This window comes from Lactuca sativa, chromosome 4 (genome assembly GCF_002870075.4).
Source record: "Lactuca sativa cultivar Salinas chromosome 4, Lsat_Salinas_v11, whole genome shotgun sequence".
Classification (NCBI taxonomy): domain Eukaryota; kingdom Viridiplantae; phylum Streptophyta; class Magnoliopsida; order Asterales; family Asteraceae; genus Lactuca; species Lactuca sativa.
The window spans coordinates 172,939,318-172,957,661 of NC_056626.2; the positions used below are offsets into that span (position 1 = coordinate 172,939,318).

Consider the following 18,344-nt stretch of genomic DNA (forward strand, 5'->3'; position numbering starts at 1 on the left):
TATTTTGCTATACTTTTGGCGTATACAAATATGTTTCAAACAGATGTAAATATTTTACTTATTCAATGTAATGGTTGTGTTCACTTTGATTACTCTGATGCAATTGTTGTGATATTATACATGGCGTCCTCCATCCCTGAACGTTTCCTCCGTTTCGGTTTGGGGGTGTGACAAATAAGCATATAGCTCACATATAAAATCTTTAAGACATATTTAATACTTTAATTAACGCTTGTATTAAAATCATAAAGTGACTGACGATTTCGGTAGCGCTTCGCTTCTTACTTTGAAATGACCTAGACACATAAAGTACTAAGCCTTAGTCTTGTTTTATAATCCTGGTGACGATAATAATTATAGTCTATATTCCTCACTAATCCGCATGTCTACATCAAGATCTATCAAGTAAGCACCAGTCAGGCAGGACAGTTGGGAGGCAGGACCATTTCGACGTATAGCCTTTCTGAAATCCAACAACTAAGCCCACATGACCATTCTAGACACCTCTCCCATAAGTAGATCAATCATTATTATGACTTGGAATCACTGATAATTCTTATTTATATGTTCATAATAACGACTTATGACTATATATATAAGTTACACTGAAAGAAAAAGGGTGTTGCTTAACTTACAGAGCTTTTAAGTGAAAACCGAGAAATTTATGCGAACATAACTCCGAAACTGAAAGCTTCTATTTGTCGAACTCCTAGACTCTTCAAAACATTGCTAAAATACTTCAATAAACTTTAGAAAAATGGGACTCAAGAGGTTAGGGAATCCCATAGAAAAATGAAATGAAATTGTGAGGAGAATGAGAAAATTTGGGCAAGTATTTATAGCCATTCAGCACGTGCGCATTGCGTACGCTCACCTTGTTGGCTCCTCCAGCCTTCTACCACATGTTGCACCCTTATTCGCCTGTGTCATTTCTTTAGAACTTCGCCATGTGCTGCAACCATGTGGCGTCACGTCACCTTGACCCTTGGACGAATGGGCGGCTGACTTGCTACATGGCGCCCTCTCGTGATGCCAAGTCATCACTGTGTGTTATGCACCTCGTGCACACGATTTTTTTCCAGATTTTTGAATTGGCATAACTTCTTCATACGAGCTCCATCTTTTATATTCTTTATATCCCAAAAAGCTCTCAGTGAGATCTACAACTTTAATTTAGACTCCTTCAACTAATTTTGACTTTATTTTTAAAGTTATATCTTTAATAGGCTTAGACTGTTATAGTCGTTAAAAATTCATAACTCCCTTATACAATATCCGTTCTCAATTGTCTTTATATCGACAAAATCATATGGAAGAGATCTTTAACTCTCCTTTAGATTGTTTTTCCTAACAATCAACTGATCTCTACTTCGGTTTTCGAGTCATATACTGCTACGTTGAAACTTCGAAAAATCATAACTTCCCCGTAAAAAGTAAGATTTGATCCTTTTCTATATTTACATCTCGGTTTAATGACTACTATGACTTTTTTTTGTAACGCCCGATATGTCAGGTAAAAGTTTATTAATTAATTTCTTCTTTTGGACACATGGACCTGAGTATGTTGGGCGTACATATGGTATGTCAGACATACTTCAAAGCATGCATGAGACAGGGTGTTCCCCTGGTACGCTGGGTGTACACTTGCATACGCAGGTCGTACGTGAGCCAGGGGCAAACTCTAATTTTTAGGTTTTGCACCCTATTTATACGCATTAAGCACCCCCATCCTTCACCTTATCAGCTGCCATTAGCTCTTTGAGCTATACCTCGAAACCTTAGTCCATTTCCCAACATATTGACCATTGAGAGTGTGTTTTGGTACGTTTGGTGAATCTTGAAGAAGAAGAAGAAGAAGACTTATAGAGAAGCAATGGACAAGAGGGAGCTTGTAGATCCATAGATTATTTACTCATTCCAGCATATTGGAGGTATAAAGCCTGAACCTTGCTCAACCTATGTCTAGATTTAGGTTTGGAGAAGAATTTACCATATTTTGGTCCCATAGATGAACTCTTGTGAGTAAGGGCTACTCCAAATGTTATGACCTATTCCTTTTAATTTTTCTAAGGTCATCGATCCATAAATATTGCACTCTAATGGTTGTAGACCAACCATGCATGGGTTAGTGACCGTTTAATGGAAATAGAAGGCTAGATCTATGATTTAAGTCTCATTAAGCCATGCAAAGGAGTAAATTTGCCAAGTTTATTGCTTAGGACATTCCAAGAGAGCTAGATCAGAAGTTGGACGTTAGGTCTTAACAGATTAAGACCTTAAAATGATACTTTGGTCAACTGGGGCATAGCCTTGCGCATGAAGGTGTATATTGAGTGCACACACCTGGAATCTCCATCCCTGAGTAGCTCTTGAGTATGCTGGGTATATTGGTGGTACGTTTAGTGTACTCACCAGTAAGTTTTTGGGCCTTTGTTTTTGAGCCACTTTGGACTTTAGGGTTTTGGGTCTTGTTGGACGATGAAATTTTCTGAGTTTGGATTTTTAGGATTTGGGCCCATATTGGGCTTTAGTGTCTATTGGGAGTTTGGAATAGTTTGGATTTGGACTATTTTATGTTAGGCCCATTAAGGGATGGGTAAGCTACCTTTTACCTTAGAAGTTGGGATTTAGTATCTGGACCCTCGGTTTGGGTTAGTGACATAATTGTTATTTAGGGTTGTATTGTTGCGATCTAGTGTAGGGAGTTTTGGACTCAGTAGCCCAAGGGTGATTTTTTGATTCCTAGTTTGAGGTGAGTTTTCCTTCATGATACTAGTAGGTTGAAGGTACTAATGTGGCCCAATGGATTGTTTTGGTAGAATCATAGTTGTCTTTGTGACACTTACTAATATGCCTATATGTGCTTGTTGTCTTTGTGACTCTTGCTGATTTTATTGTATGCTTAGTTGTAAGGGGTGAAATAAACCTGATACATGTTGAAAGATACTAAAGGGGGGTGAAATAGACCCACTATCAGTTGAAAGATACCGAAGGGGGGTGGAATAGACCCAGTACCGATTGAAAGATACCGAAGGGGGTGAAATAGACCTAGTACCGATTGAAAGATACCGAAGGGGGTGAAATAGACCTAGTACCGGTTGAAAGATACTGATGGGGGTGAAATATACCCAGTTATGTTTTCACTGTTATGTATCTATGGTATTAGGTATTCTGGGGAAGCTTAATAAGCTTTGTGGTTACGGTTTTCACTTTATATTTCAAGTACTTCCACGTCGAAAGGGAAGGGCCCGGCTTGATCGCACCGCATCCACCTATGGTTTCCGTATTATGTGATTTTGGGATATTGTACTCTGATATTATTTCACTATGATACATGCTTGGTTGCTTTGATATGATTATTAAATGTTTGGAATGAAATAAAAAAAATTCTCTAAATTTTTTGGGATGTTACAAGTTGGTATCAGAGCCTTGGTTTGAGGGATTCAGACATACTCTCGGGTGTGTTTGAACTTAAACCAAGGATATGGTAGATTTTTTGTAAAAATAAATGTTTTATTAAGAGATTTTTAATCAAATAAAAGGGTACGATGAGTGCAATCATCCGAGCTCAACTAAGTCTTCCCAAAATACCAATACATGTTATATGTTTTATGTTGTGGTATGAGAATCACATGCTAGATTAGGACTAAGGATCTTCTTAGGATTCCATGATAGAATGCTAGGAAAGATGCCTTTGTGTGTGTATTATATGAGCTTATAGATCTGCATGCTAGTATAGATCAATTATATGATAGGATGGACTGTTTATGTTATGTTCTGATTCGAATATGCTCAAATAATGTGTGCCTTGTGCTTTTAGGAATTCACATTATTACCAACTGACTAGTGGACGAATGCACTAGGTTACATATTGTTGAGATTAGACAACTTTAGAAGGTCAGGTTTTACGTTGTTGCATAGCTCTTGTTTGAGTCCAACCGTTGTAGTCTGGGACCTTTCATTCTAATAATTATCTAGTACTGATAGTATGTGATTGTATTCGTGTGGTAGTTAGAGGGCATTAGAGAGAGTTCCTTCTACAGCTAATGGCGGAGAGTGGTGAGGAAAGGAACCCTAAGGAGTTCCTGGAATATGTCTTGATGTATATTACACCCTTAGGTATAAGAGGATTAATGGATAAAAAGGAAGTGACTTAGAGGATTCAAGACAGTCCTTGGAGAGGGTATAGATTGGTGTGGAAGCTAATATTCGACATGTATTACTAGGAGGTCATGATCTATACCCAAGACCAGGAAGGTCATGATGAATTCACGAAAACTTCAAGAGTGTGAACTTCTTCATGTGTATACTAATTGTTTATGTTTTATGTATCAACATGATGATGACACGCAGTAGAGCAGGAGGTTCAGGATCTGGATCTGGTTCGGGCTCGGATGCCAAACCAGTTGATGAGGGTTTTCATGAGTTCATTACGTCTGAGATTACTAGAGGTATCTTCGATGCGACCCTGGTGATGTTTGGGTCAATCAAGGAAGGTATTGTTGAGTTGATGGAGGATCGCCTTTAGATCTTTAAGGCTGATCTGGTCGCTAGTCATCACAGATCCCACACTCTCTCCTTCAAGGATTTTAGGGGATGGGGGTGCCAGAGTTCTTTGGTGTGAAGGACCCCATTGCATCCAGGCGATGGATAACAGATATTGGTGTGCCCAAATGACTAGTTCTGCCCTGTGGGGTCGAAGGTGAGATTCACTGCAGGGTGTCTGAGGGAGCGAGCTCGTGATTGGTGGGAGGAGGTTGGCAATACTCTGGGAACCCGAGCCATTATGTCCATGAACTGGTTGGATTTTGTGACCCGGTTCTGAACAGAGTTTGCACTAGCTGTTGAGGTGCAACCACTACAAATAAAATGACATTTAGTGGTATAGAAAAAGTGTCACTAAAAACCGAAAAAGTGCCACTAAAGCCCCCCTGGGGAATCAGCGGCACTAGAAAAAAGTGTCACTAAAAGCGATGCCACTAAAGGCTTTTAATGGCACTTTTTAGTTGTGTCGCTGCAGCCTTATTAGGTTTTAGTAACACTTTCCTATTGTGCCATTATAACACACATAGGTTTTAGTGGCACTATTTTTATGCCACTATTTAAAAATAAAAATAATTATTATTTTCATTCTTTTAGTAACATTTTTTTGACACAAAAAACCATATTAATATTTTAGGTCCAATGTTTAGTATTTTAAACGGAATATAAACAAATAACACAATTAAGATAATAAATGAAAGTACAATATCATTATTTCAACTCATACTTGTCCAACAACAATATTCTCACTACTGAAAACACAAATGTTTTCAAAAAAAAGATTAATAAGTCTAGATGTTGTGTTAGTACTCATATAATACTACTAAACTAAATACTCAAACATGAAACTTCATTGATCTTGAACTTTATATAATTTCTCATCTTGAGTTTTTCTTTAAACAAAGAACTGATGTGGTAAAGAGCATCACGTTGTATGAATCTATAAATTTGTCCCACCTGCAAAAGAAAAGGAAAAAAAAACTTTAGTAAGTGACTAATCAAGAAAGAGGGAAATTTTGTAGATATTAGTTTCCTTAATAAAATTCATTCTCACCAAACGTATATATGTAAAATACATCATTGAATACCAAAAGCACCAATTACATTACGATTTATTTATTTATTTAGTGCTAAATAATTTCAAAGTCTAAATATTCAATAGGTTGTTGATAAATTGATAAAAATAGGCTAAAAGCCTAAAACTATATCATCAATATGATTTTGTGAAACAGCAATAACGCATTTAAGGAAAATTCAATTCTAGGCAATAAAGTAAGAAACATACATATAAGAAAAAAAAAACAATTTTTTTGTCATTTTGTTAAACTTTTTTTTCCAATTATAGCATTGTAGTTTAAATAGTATAATGTTATAACAGTGTTACATTGTTCAAGAAACATACAGAAAAACAAAATCAAAGCAATTATAGGAGCATACTCTCATTTATTTATCTATTACAGCATCTTACTTTTAAAACTATGATAAATAAGTTATATATTTATTACCTCTAATGTTGTCATAACAATTACACCCACAAAGAATAATGGATGGGGTGAAGGGTATATTAGTCTTTCTTTATCATAAAGATAAGAGGGAAAGAATAATGGTTGAAGGTATGGATTCTTGATTTCTATTTACTACTAGCTAAAGCCTTTATAATGTAAACTAAAACTTTACATTCTAGATACAAGTAGGAAGAAAAAAAACCAATTTTATGATTCAGGAAGAAAAAAAATCAAAATTTTAAAATCAACAATTAAAAGCACAAAAGGCATTTCATCGAGACCTTTGTAAGCATAAACAAGCACAAATATGTTCTATTTTTATATCCCATCTACTTTATTAACATAAGAATTCCAAAATTTAGATAACAGGAGAGAATTAGTTACCTTGAATCACACAAAACTTGAATGAGGAGAATAGAATCATCAACCCAAAATCAATACATATGTCTTTCTATCATAATAGGGTTAAGAAAAATCAAAATCGAATAACTACAACAATACATTTAAGATGGTACCCTTTGTTGACCACATGAGACGCATGATTCTGATAATCAACCGTAGATGGCAACTGAGCAGTGGACGGGGACAACTAGTGACAGAAACGACGATCTAGAAGCGCATCAAACATTAGGGTAAACGTGATGCTAAAAAAATCTTAAGATAAATAAAAAATTACACCATAAATATGAAAATCCAAGAAGAAACATAGTAGACAAAAACCTTAATAGAGTGTATTACCTTTTTAGGTAGTCAATTGGGTAGCAAATAGTAATGATGAAGGTTGAAACAATGCATGGTATGGCGGTGAGGTATCGAGCATAACGGATTAGGAAAGAGCAACTGCTTGTGTTTTTAGTTGAGGAGATACATCGAAGTAGGGTTTTTTGATAGAAAAAGATCTCTAGATATATGGTGGGAATGAAAATTGGACGTAGCGGGAAATGAAAAGTTGAACATAAAGGAGAGAGGGAATGAAAGTTCAAGTGGACCGGGAAGAATTTTTAAGTGGAGAGTTAATATAGTTGCACAACAAAAAAACGTGCCACTAAAACTTCATATAGTGGCACAAAATAAAATATGTCACCAAAACATTGTGCCACTAAATGTAATTTTTTTTTTTGTAGTGAACAGTTGGTGAAAGAGTATGTTGATATGCATCAGACGAATGAGACCATGGCGGAGATCACGACCAAGTTTCGGGAGAGAGCATTAGTGGTACCCCAGTATGATGCAGATGAGGAGATGTGGCAGACTCGGTACCATGACTTGTTGATATCAGATATTCGGGAGTTTGTTAATTTTTCTGCTTGCTCGACACTGGATGACATGATATCTAGGGCCCAAGAAGGGTGAGGTAACCATAGACGATGTACCGATTGTTCGGGAATACCTGAATGTATTCCTGGAGGATTTTCCAGGAGTGCCTCCAGAGAGGAAGGTGGAGTTTCGGATTGACTTGGTTCCAGGTGCGGCTCTGATAGCCAAAGCACCTTATCGGTTAGCACCATAGAGATGTAAGAGTTATCTACATAATTGCAGGAGTTGTTAGGCAATGGATTTATTCAACCAAGTATTTCACGTTAGGGTGCATCGATCCTATTTGTGAAGAAAAAGGATAGGATGCATCAGATGTGTATCGACTACCAGAACTTGAATGAGCTAATGGTAAAGAATCGTTATCTACTCCCAAGGATCGAAGAATTGCTTGACCAGCTCCAGGGTGCATGTTGGTTTTCCAAGATCTATCTGGTTTTGCGTTATCACCAGATGTAGGTTAGAGTGAAGGACATGTAGAAGAAGGCTTTCGTGGTGATGCCCTTCAGGCTCACCAATTCTCCAACCGCGTTTATGGACCTAATGAATCACATATGCAAGCCTATGCTGGACCGGTTAGTGATTGTATTTATTGAGGATATCTTGGTCTATTCCAAGACTCAGGAACATCATGAGGAGCATCTGAGGGAGGTATTGCAGACTTTGAGGACGGAGAAGTTGTAAACAGAGTTCTCCAAGTGTGAGTTTTAGTTGCACGAGGCGAAGTGTTTAGGACACCTTGTCAATCAGAACGGTATTCTGGTCGATCCAACCAAGGTCGAGGCAGTGATGAGGTGAAAGGTTCTGAGGTCTCCATTTGGGATTTGGAGTTTCCTTGGATTGACATGTTACTATTAGAGATTCATTAATGATTTCTCCAAGATAACATTTGTCTTGTCCTAGTTGACGAAGAAAACCGTCAGATTTCGTTGGGGGCCTGATCAGTAGGCAACTTTTGAGACCCTTGGGCATAGATTGTGTGAGGCACCGTTTCTGACCCTGTCGAAGGGTGTTGGGGACTTTGTGGTATATTGTGATGCGTCGATCATGGGTTTGGGGGCATTTTTGATGCAGCGGGGTCATGTGATCGCTTACGCTTCGAGGCAGCTGAAGCCTCATCAGGCAAATTACCCTACACATGATTTGGAGTTATGGTTGTGGTTTTCACCCTCAAGGTTTTGCGACATTACCTCCATGGGGTTCGTTGTACTATTTACATGGACCATAAGAGCTTGAGGTATCCGATGGATCAGCCGAATCTAAACATGATGCAGCGTATATGGTTAAAGATTATGATTATGAGATCCTCTTATCACCCAGAGAAGGCCAATATGGTAGTCGATGCTCTTAGCCGCAAGGTGGTTGCTGCTCTGATTAGGGATGTATGTTTGAGGATAACTATTATTATGCCACTTTTAGAGCAGATTCGAGAGACTCAGGTTGAGGCTATGAAGGAAGAGCACCGGAAGAGCAAACACATAGTGGGTCAAGTGGCTTCTTTTCATTATGATAGTCGGGGATTATTGACCCTTCATCGGAGGGTGTGGGATCCATATTGGGGTGGTGCGCGACAGGTATTGATGGGGGAGGCACATAAGTCAAGGTTCTCTATTCATCCCCGAGCGACAAAGATGTATAAAAATATCTGACTTAACTATTAGTGGTCATGGATGAAGCGGGATATGGCCTGGTATGTGGAGAAGTTCTTGACTTTCAAGAAAGTCAAGGTTGGGCATCAACGACCACACGATAAAATGGAGCAGTTATGTATTCCCATTTGGAAATGGGATGAGATCTAGCATGAATTAGAGATAAAGGCAGAAGTTTTATGACTTACAAAGGTCCAAAAGCACTGCAAGATTATGAGGTAAGAGCTTGATTGCCAAAAGGATGCACCCAAGGGTTATTCTTATTCTTCAAAGAGCCAAAAAACCACCAAATGAGCTCAAGGTCACCAATAGAGGCAAAGAATGTTTTGGGCAGGAAGGAGCTGATGGAGGTTGAGGGTAAGCAAAGCCTAGCCTCCCACTTCATTTAAATAGGGAGCAAAACACGAGATTAAGGTTAGCCTGATCTGACGACGTGAACACGTATGTTTCATGTTGTGCGCCTTAAAAATGGGCATGCATGTCCATCAAATGTTGCGTCATGAGACACTATTTATGACGTCGTGACCCTCTTAAATTTCGGGTCGTTCATTCTTAATTAATTCAAACATTGAAAGATCAAGTACCTACAATAGATGTTACAGCTTCCAAGTACCAACTTAGATTATAAGTCAATTTGATATCAATTCATTATCAACTACATTGTTGGGTGAATAAATTCTGAAACTAGATTGTTTTTACTCTTGTTTTCTAGTACTCCCTCCGTCCCAAAATTATTGTGCACGTTTGACTTTTGAAGCCTTTCAATGTCAACTTTGACCATAAATAACTTTATTTGTGTTATGTACTTTTTTATGAAAATTATAACAATGAAAATACATTTAAAAAACAATCTATTCATATGTCTACATAAACAAGTATATAACAAAAAGTACATTATTTAAGATTAAAGTTGAACAAAAGAGACTTAAAAAGTTAAACGTTGACAATAATTTTGAGATGAAGGGAGTATTTCTTTTACTGTATTTCATTTTAGTTTAGTTGTTTTCAAAATCCTCCCTCTGTATTTACTTTTCATGTATTTGAATAAAAACATTTTACTATTTTGGTTTTTATTTTATTTTATTTTATTTTTTTTTTTTTTTTGAAACAGCCATATATAAAAAACAAGTATATAGCAAAAAACTAGAGAAAAAACCAATTACACATTGTTTAGGGCATGTTGAAGCCAACCTATTTTGGTTTATTTATGGTTTTAAATCGAGTCCCTAAGATCGACCTTGTTTGCATTTATTACTATGATTTTTAAATCATAAATGCAAATAGGGATTATTGTTGGATGGATTCCACACCCATAAGTATGAAACCCCCATTTTGGTAGTAGTGTCAATATATATCCGCCCAAAATGGAGTTAAAATGAACGATAAAAAAAAAGGTTCTTGGATAGAGGGCGATCACGAGATTTCATAAACCCTCTACAATTTAGTAAAAATACAGCCCAAGAGATAATGTTTTCTTTTCCCTCGAGGATGAATATGGTAGTAGCCTTGTCAAAAATCATATGATGTCCATAAAAAAGTGATCCATATTGCAATTAAATTAAATACAACTTATTATATTTTTATTTAACAAATATGTGATTATTACAGCCAATTATTCTAAACTTCACCTTATTAAACTATGATAATACATGGAACTAAAAAACAATCACTAAGACATTAACCCACTAGAAAGCATATAGTACAATTGGTATTTAATGAATTCATAAAGTCACAAGTACTTTCAAATCCGTACAATTTGGTTACTGGAAGTTCCTAGTGGTACATAGCTTCAATGAGCACATCATGTCCTGCAACCCTATGGCACATGTACATTTTTAACGATATCCAACACATGGCCTTACATGTTCCTCCACAATATACAAATTTCAAAAACACAATGTAAATACCACATATTTCTAAAGTAAGTGTCTAAGTGAGTGTTCATAATTTCTAAATCTGATTAGGAACGTATGAAGTAAAGAAAAGCAACAAACACTATGAATCGCTCTCACGAGGAGTGGACGGAGGTCAGTCGGAACAAGGCTAAAACTAATTGAAGGTATCCCATCTTCTTGAATTCGACGTCATTTTATGTTTCGAATCTTCCTCATGGAATTAAGAAAGGAGAGTTATGGAAGACTTTTGCGGCGTTTGGGATGGTGATATCCACGAATCCATTGAGAGGCCTATAGTCTAGCTCACTTAGGTGATATCCACGAATCCATGTTGCATGAAGATCGAATGAACTATGGCATGAAATACTTGGGTGGACTAAGGGGCTGTATTGCAGGGTCTGAATTTTTAATATCAGAATTTTTAAGAGGTCTGAATTTCTAAGAGGGTCTGGATTTTTAAGATCTGAATTTTAAATTGTTGTTTGGTTGAAACCTATGAATTACAGTGTTGAATTATAAAAATTACTGTTTTACCCTTTTGTATTATTTTTGCTAAATTCAATGTTTTTGTTTATAAAATAACCAAATCAACTTCTTGAATAATTATGTAGAAAAAAAAATAAAAAAAAATCCAAATTAAATAAATCAAAATTAAACAACAATCCAAATAAAACTTAAATGTATGAATAATTAATTATTCATTTATGTACAAATCTATAATTCTATCTAGCCATGCATCTAATTACATACAAACAGAAACTCTTCACAAGTGGAATTCCATTCCATTCCAACGCCAATGCATTCTCATTACCCCCTTCAATTGTAACATTGGGAAAATATGTTCTCTTCCTTTCTCCCATTTCTGTAACCAGTGAAACCACACCTTAAAAACATATGTGATGAAATCCGTCAAACTGGAAACATGATCTTAAACCATCATCTTACCCATTAATCACTAATCATAACCCAATTTTTTTTCAAAAAAAAGACCCAAATGAACAAACAACCCGTAACAAATGAATTCGGCAAATGAACTCAATTTCAATAAATTAATTCAATTTCAACTATACATACACAAATATTTCAATTTCATAATTCCATTTCAGCAAATGAATTCAACAATAATTCATCACATAACAAAATTCAGCACAATAAAGAACAACAAACACATTCTCAGCAAATGAACGCATAACTCAGCAAGATCAAGAATCATATTTCAAAACAAATCAACAAGATTCAGCAATAGATTTCATCTATACGTACACATATATCAACAAAAAAAACAAATTAGAACAAAGAGCACATTTTCAACAATATTTTTCAACAAATAAAACAAACTCAGCAAATTTCAGCAACATATTTCAACTATACACATACATTTCAGAAATCAACAAAAACAACAAGACAAGAAACTTATATTTCAGAATTCAATCCATCACAGTTACACAAAGGTTGAATTATCTATAACACATAGAAATCGAGCATATTACCTTCGATTCAAGCAAACATACTCAGATTTATGCATAACTCGATCCGTTTATCAGCGATAGTCATCAATCAACGCCCAATCTAAGAAAAGAATTTATTAGTGGTAGTCATCAATCCCTTTTTCAGAATTTATCATTCAGATTCGATGATATGACATCAAAATCGAGCATATGACAACATAATCGGGTATATAGAATCAAAATCGAGCATAACATCAAACATTTATTTTTATTGAACAAATAAAAAACTGATAGCATAATAGCATAACAATTTCGGTTTTTTATGTTCAAGTTTGAGGGGAAAGAAGGAAGAAACACAAGAAGAAACAATGAATTCGAGGGGAAAGAATGAAGAAGCAGAAAAATACCTTGCTGTTGGCTGTTGCGGTTGGCTACTGCGGTCGGAAGAACGAGACAGAGATGGCAGACCTTGCGGCGGAAGAGGAAGGCGACATTGTTGGGTGCAGTGTCGTCGGCGATTAGGGTGGCAGCGACCTGGCGTCGTCCGATGCTGAGGAGTAACGACGCGAAGCAAGAAGACGCAAGGGTGGAAAAATAAGAGGCATCGATCTGTTTAGGGAAAATAGGGAAAAAAGGAAGCATGTCTCTTTTTTTTTCAGACTTGGTTTATTCTCTGAATAAATAAGAGGTATTTTTCATTTTAAGAGGTAAAAAATAATACGCAAACAAACGGTCTGAATCTGAAATTTTAAGACATTGCCTCTTAATTATGAAATTAAAAGGTAAACAAACAGGACTAAAGGTTGTTATACAATTGAAATACTCGGGGTGATGTTGCAAAGTTCTTGGAAGATAAGAACAAATGGGATGGCTGGTTCAAATGGTTATGAAGAGCTTACTTAACGGAGGTCTCGTTCAACCGAATCGCATGGCTAAAGATTGTTGGCCTACCAAGAGAGTTCTGGGACGAATCCAATTTCTCTGATATTTCCAGTAAGTTTGGGAAAGTATTATTCACAAAACCGACAACTCTATGGGTAAGGTGGGGATTCTTACAACTTTGAAAGTATGGATAAACGAGGAAGTATCTGTGATAGAAGGAGGCAGAATGTTTAAAATTAGAGTCATGGAATACATCGACGAATGGTCTCCGTTCAGCTCCGGCCCGTTCCCGTATGGCTCTTGGAACAAAAAAGCCTCGCCTCCGGTACCATGAGGTGAAGAAAAGACTAACAACTCAGATACACACACGACGGATGATTGAGACGATAACGAACCAGAAGATGGGGAATTTATACCAGATGAACGTAATGAGAATGAAACTCCGCTATCGTCGGAGAAAGAGGTTACACCGGTGAATGAAAAATACCGAGCAGGTACTGTAATCGGAGGTGGCAGTCCCGGCGACGGTGTTGACGACGACAGTTGAAGCACCAACCATTGATGCTCCGGTAACAGTGGAGGAAGTGGTATCGCCACTCATCAATTCAATCACCTCGGAAACACAAGAGATCGAGTTGGAACTCGGGGATCTTAACTGCGGCTTCAATGGTCAATTTACAGGGGATAAAGCTCATAAAGGTATGGGGGATTCACTCCCTGGTGGGCCTAAGGGATTTAATTATAGGCTCTGCAATTCGAACATTCCGTTTCCCACTTCATGCTTTGGGCCTTTTCCTTCTATATTTACCGGTGTTTGGCTTAGGTTTTCACAGCCAAAAGTCATTTTTGGAAAAGAAAAAATAGCAAAAGATGTCTGGCAAAACTAGTTTTAAAAGCTACTTTTGAAGTTTTTACATAAGGAAAATGAACTTTTTGGAAAAGTTAGGAAATCCGGACTTTTTGTAACTTTTCTAAAAAAAACTTTTAGGCTTTGAAAAGCTAAGCCAGACATCCCCTTAGAGCATTCAATAAGGTAAACAACTTTTTCCCAGACTTGAATTCAATCTAATCAACGATGGTAGGCTAAAGCGTAGAAGAATAGAGAACATCTTAAATTTTTCGATTGTACCTACTCCTCCTCATATAGTGGCTACCCCCTTGGCAACTCCTTCGATTCTTTCCCCTACACTATTTATTCCTACGTCAAACAAATTTCCCCCTCATACAGACTCCCACCATGATACATCACAAGCTAGAACTACATCTCCCACCTTCGAGTTTACTGCAACCATCGATGTCGGTAAAAAGATTGGGATCAAAATTGAGGTCGATAACCCGATCTTGGCGCAAATTATGGGTGAAATCGGAGAGTCACACGATATACAATGAATTGTTTCAACTTAAAACATAAGGGGGATAGGTGAAGATGTGAAAACAAGTTGGGTAAGGAGGCTTAAAGAATCATTGAAAATTAATTTTGTCGGAATTCAAGAAACTTGGATGTTTGATTCTAAATGTATCAACATCCGTGGGTGTTGGGACTCCGCCGACTTTGACTATGAAGGTATAGATTCACATGGAAGATCTCATGGTCTGCTCTGTATTTAGGATGCAAACTTTTTCAAAAAAGTGGAGGTCTTAAAATCGAGGTATTACTTGATAATTGTTGGTGATTGGGTTGGCATACAGGGATATACCATATTAGCTAACATTTATGGTCCTCAATCGGCGACGAATAAAGCTATCCAATGGATGGAATGAAACGGTTTGATACAAACCAAAGTGGGTTCATGACTCCTTTTGGGGACTTCAATGTGGTTCTTAGAAAAGGTGAGAGACTCAATTCCCATTTCTTCTTAAAAACTGCAACATACTTCAACAAATTCATAATCCAAACCAAACTTCATGACTTCAATATGGGTGGCTCAAAATTCATGTACTTTGGGCGTAACGGGGCAAAGCTCAGCAAATTAGACTAGACAGGTTTTTGGCTTGTGCTAAGTACCTAAAAAATAACTCTAATGCTTCTGTGATTGCCCGTCCAAGAGAGCTCTCTGACCACTCTCCGATCTCTCTATCTTCCAATGCGGTGGTGAAATTTGGCCCGCCTCCTTTTAAATTTTTTAACTCTTGGTTACTCATGGATGGTATTGAAGATGTAGTACACACGACTTGGAGCAATTTCAGGGGTTATGGAATGGCAGATAGACAACTACTGGCAAAATTCAAATTCCTAAAACAAGCTTTAAGAAGATGGAGAAATGAAAAATACAAGATAGAAAACCAGGAAATTGAGGCACTCAAATCACGAATTGAAAGTATAGAAGCTAAGGCAGAAGTAAGGTCATTGAGTGAATTTGAACTCAGTGAAAGGAATGAAGGTGTACAAAAAATATTGGAGTATGAGAGAAAGAGGGTTCTAGACTTAAGACAGAAATTTGGAATGAAATGGTCCATTGATGGTGATGAGAACTCTAAATTCTTCCACGGATATCTTAACTAAAAATCCAGGAAGAACCGCATAAGTTGTTTAGACATAAATGGCAGGTGGTCCAGGAACGCAAAGGAGATAAAAGCTGAAGCTTTTAGATTCTTTAAAATAATGTTCTGTGAAGATTGGCCTAACACCCAAGCTGATCCGCCCATTATTTTGGACTCTGCCTCCTGGGAGTGCTGAGTACATTGAGTCTACTATTTTACTGGATCAGGTAAAAGCTGTTGTATGGGCCTATGGTGGTTATCGTGCCCCAGGACCTGACAGATTCACATTTAAATTTGTAAAGAAATTCTGGTCTATTATTAGTGAAGATGTGATGAAGGTTATACGTCACTTTGAAGCTCACGGTACCCTTGCCCGTGGATGCAATTCTTCTTTTATCACATTAGTTGCAAAGATGAATGACTCAACTTTGCTATGCGACTACCGTCCCATTAGTCTAATAGGAGCTCTCTATAAGATAATAACAAATGTCCTTGCCACCAGAATGAAATCAGTAATAACTAATAAGAGGAGTGATCAGTGAATCACAATTAGCATACATTGAAGGAAGGAATATCTTGGATGGTCCATTAATCATCAACGAAGTCTGCTCATGGGCCAAGAAGACGAAGATTGATCTACAAATTATGAATTTGTTACTATTCATCCAACCAAAAATTGATCTACAAATCATGAATTTGTTATTGTTCGTATCTGAAGCCCAAAAGTTAAATCCAGTTACTGTTCATCTTTTATTCAAAGTTCAAGCCCAATATACAATATAAAGAATTTGTAATCGGATCATCTTAAGTCCATTCTCATATATATGGATCTGATATTATTAGATTGTAGATAAGTCAATTGATACGCACCAGCTTTACGTGGTTGTACATTCTGGTATGAACATGTACGTTTTTTTTATCCATCAGTTGATCGTTTATTAATCGATTGTTCTGTGAGATCCGATTTTATATCATCGTTATTAACAATCATTTGTTATTGATTGTTAATCTGAACTTAGAAATCGATTTCAGATGATTTGTGTATGATGAAATCGGGTTTGTTCGTATCTAGTCTTTGAAATCGGAAATTGGTTTTTGAGATCTTATAAATCTTGATCAAGAACACTTGAAGGTTATGAAGAACAATGAGATAATCTTGTTTTGATCCTAAATTTGTTGATTGACTCATTAATTTGATGTTTGTTCATCTTTGATTTCGAAAAGTCAAATCCAGAAAAAAAAAGTCAAATTCGATTTTTGAGTGATGAATTGATGAAATGTTAGATGAAATCGATATATACAAGTTGTTTTGAGTGTGTGTGTGTGTCGAAATCAAGTTCAATTTTGAGTTTAATTTCGAAGTTGGATGAGTTGTGTTCTTGATGACGAACTATGTAAATCGATTGGAAATGATGGTTGGGACGAACTGGAATGAAGATTCGCATAGTTTGGATGGATGTCAAGAACGAACAGATGAAGCAATTGAAGTTTGATTTTGTTTGTTAACGATGGGTGAATGATATTTAGATGAATTCGGTTTACTAGTAAAGAACAAACCTGTGTTGAAATCAAGTTCAATGGTTGGTGTTTTACTTGAGAACGAAATCTGATTTGAATGATAAAGGTAGAATTAAATTGAAATCGACAGCTTGTATTGCGAATAATCGATGAAGGTGATTAAAGTTGATAATCAGTTTGCATAAGAAGTTCACGATTTGTTGTATGAGGTTGTTTTGATTGGGGTTAAAAATGTGAAGGCTTTGCATCTAAGATGTTGATTGGGTTTGGAATTGAAAGTTTATGTTGATGAACGAACCTTGGATTGTGAATGAAATGCAAATGATGACAATTTTGTGGTTGATGGTCAAACAAGATTTGCATATGAGTTAATCAAAATTGAGTTCGCATCTGGGTCTCAAAATGGTTGGCATATAAGGATGTGATATGGGTAGTTTGCATCTAGTACCAATTTGGAAGTCAAACAGGAAGTTAGTTCGCATTCTGTGAGGTTTTGAAGATGTTCGCATTTGGAAGCAAAGTGGTAAACAAACAGATTATGTCGATTCGCATCCCTAAACTTTCAAAGAAGCAACTTCGCAAATGGGGTCATAAAACGACAAAAATGCAGAATTTCCATTTCGCATCCCTGCAGTCTTCGCAAGGTGACAAATTTTACCCAGTTTTGCATTTGGGGTAAAAATTTTGAGAAATTGGAATATCTTCGAATCTAGTCCATGCAGCTTGTGCGAATTTACACATTCTACCCAGTTTCGCAAATGGGGGTGTGTTTCGCATATTTGGCTGTTTTTGGCGCAACGGGTCACTGCAAAAATTTTGAAATTAACAATTTCTACCAATTTTTGAGAAATTTTGTCAAAGGCGATCCGTGAACGAAGCTAAAAATTGAATATTTTTTGGGTTTTTCGGATTGAAGCACAAAGTTTATGCCACATGTTAAGGGGGAGTTTTGACATGAAAAATTCCGAATAGAGCACGTTCTTTTTCCTTGGAGTTTTATAATCAAATTTCGATCATAAAAAGGTGGAGAAGTTTTATATGGAAATTCGAACTTGAATTTTTCATATTACGCGGATTTGAAAACCGAAGTGATCTTGAAGTTTTGAAGCC

At 36.7% G+C, this 18,344-nt stretch overlaps 1 long non-coding RNA gene across 1 annotated transcript; it reads right to left on the reverse strand.

Annotated features, from left to right (window-relative positions):
• Positions 1–11,541: 11,541 nt before the first annotated feature.
• LOC111904662 (uncharacterized) lies at positions 11,542–15,778 on the reverse strand. Its single transcript, XR_002854594.3, has 3 exons — positions 12,761–15,778; positions 12,396–12,474; positions 11,542–11,767 (listed from the first exon to the last, which is right to left on the reverse strand). It is a non-coding gene; the product is annotated as an uncharacterized LOC111904662 (long non-coding RNA).
• Positions 15,779–18,344: the final 2,566 nt, after the last annotated feature.